At 40.4% G+C, this 2,143-nt stretch overlaps 1 long non-coding RNA gene across 1 annotated transcript; it reads left to right on the top strand.

Moving 5' to 3' along the window:
- The first annotated feature begins 283 nt into the window (after nucleotides 1-283).
- On the top strand, nucleotides 284-1,089 carry LOC119271127. The gene is made up of 3 exons (XR_005134426.1): nucleotides 284-599; nucleotides 697-786; nucleotides 888-1,089. It is a non-coding gene; the product is annotated as an uncharacterized LOC119271127 (long non-coding RNA).
- The last annotated feature ends 1,054 nt before the right edge of the window (nucleotides 1,090-2,143 follow it).

Raw genomic sequence — 2,143 nt, 5'->3', positions numbered from 1 at the left:
ACCACTGCAGTGTGTACTCCTGGAATTGATAGCGAATGAAAGCGCCATAGACATTGCAGGGGAGATAAAATTTCTAGATGTTATTAGGTCTTACCAATTTGTACTGCTGTTCACTCTATAGTCTGGGATTAATTAGCTGTGCTGCAAGGATTCCAACTTTAAAAGCCATGCTGCAAGGACGAGTCCTCTGTATGATTCTTCAGTACAGTTCAAAATAAATCACGATGCAGAGCAGATTCAATCTTTTGATTTTAGACAACAAAGAGTTTCATTGCTCTTAAGGTCTTTGTTTGCCTTTTTAGGGGAGGTCTTTGTTTGCTTGGATTGATGCGCACGACTGACACAATTTACAACATTTTTTGACTGACGGCATAGACCATAGTTTCAGTTTTACAATGTTTCCAGAGAGAGTATAATACTGATGCTCCATTTATTTCAGAGAAGAAAAAGGTTCCATGAGGGTGTCTATTACAAAAGTGGAGAAAGAGCTCGCCTACCATGCATGTTGCCTGGTCCGATGAGCAGTGCTACGCCAAGTGCCCTGTCAGAGTGCAGCCACACAATGCTGCCTGCTGTTGAGGACCCCGGAGACTGGACAGGTAGCCACCACTGATATGATTTTTGGGAACTTGTTTTCTTCAGTAAATCAACTATTTGATGATGTATGCCAGTTAATACCATCCAAATTTTCTGCAGTTAGCTTGGCAACTTCCAGCCCCCCACCGCCTTTCTTGACAGCCACGGCACCCATCTTTTCGTCTATGCCTCATTGGATGCACTTCTATTGTATGTAATGTTAGATATACACAATCATAGATACATATATGATCTTCCACCTCGGCTCCTATACTGATAAGATTTGTGTTGATACATGATTCTCAACAAAGTGTGCTACCAAACTTTTTCACGAAAAGTGTAGTACCAGGTGGTGTGATATCATGTCCTTAGCAACGCCCCCGATGGAATGACCACGACCATGTTGTTGCCTGGAGTGTTTTTTCATGATGATGTCGCTATTCGCCATCCCACAATTTATGCGGTGGAGCGTCAACGACCTCGGCGTGTTGCATGAGAAGACCATGAATATCGACAAGAAAGATGTAGGTGATGTGCTTGAATTCTTCTAGGATTTTTGAACTAGCGATTGATTTTTTTTCCGCTATGTCATGTCATATCAATTTGTGTTGCATTGCACATGTGTCATACAGGTTGATCCAGGAAGGTGCAACACTGTGATGTGAGTTGAACACAAGCATGGCCTACAATCTCGTCCCCCACCATCCATGTGCCTTGCAAGCAGCAATTGTTCACATCCTTGATATTTGTCACTGCCCTCATCTCATCTATCCCGACAGTCTCAGTGTCCAGGCAAGGTATGTCTATGTCAGTTGAACCGTCACTCGAGTTACAACAATTCCAATCTTTTTCCTATATCTGCAATTGGGTGGTCTATGGTATGGACCAGTTTATAAGCAACCATGGTGTACATGAATCTCTGTTGGTGTGAACTGTCAAAAGCATTTCCTACTATTTCTACCTCTGTTTCATCTTCTAAATCTAGAGTCTAGACTTGGATATTATCTAGCAACAATCTGTTCATGAGAAAAGCATGGCCGAGAGTCATACTAGATGTATGCATAATACCAGGATAAGATATTTACCTTCGATTATCCCAGAAGGGAAACATAATACTAAACTACCATAAAATATATGTGAGGGCTTACATCATCATTGAGGTCAAATTTGTATCTTTATTATCACCCTGATAAAACAACGTTTTGCTAATTGACTTCATCTTATTTCAACTTTGTTAGTTCAGTTCACGTGCTTTGTTAGAGACCAACCCCAATGTGTATGCTACAACCACTGAAAGAAGTATGTTGCCTTGATTTTTTTAATTCAGTTAATTTGTATTAATTGTGTGGCATCATCATGCAAGGTAAATGCAGAGCTATACTTTCTATTCTCATGCCTTCTATTAAAATCATGCAGATGCTCCGGTCATCGTTGTTCATATGTTTTGACTCTTGTCGAGCCTCTTCTGTGAGGCACACATAGTTTGGGAGTATGCCTATGGCAATTTATCTATTTCCATGATTGAAGATACATTTTTAAATTGAACAAAACAAATTATATGAGAGGC

This window comes from Triticum dicoccoides, chromosome 3A (genome assembly GCF_002162155.2).
Source record: "Triticum dicoccoides isolate Atlit2015 ecotype Zavitan chromosome 3A, WEW_v2.0, whole genome shotgun sequence".
In the NCBI taxonomy this organism is placed as follows: domain Eukaryota; kingdom Viridiplantae; phylum Streptophyta; class Magnoliopsida; order Poales; family Poaceae; genus Triticum; species Triticum dicoccoides.
The sequence above is the reverse complement of the archived record's forward strand: the minus strand, read 5'-3'. Positions and strand labels throughout refer to the sequence as shown.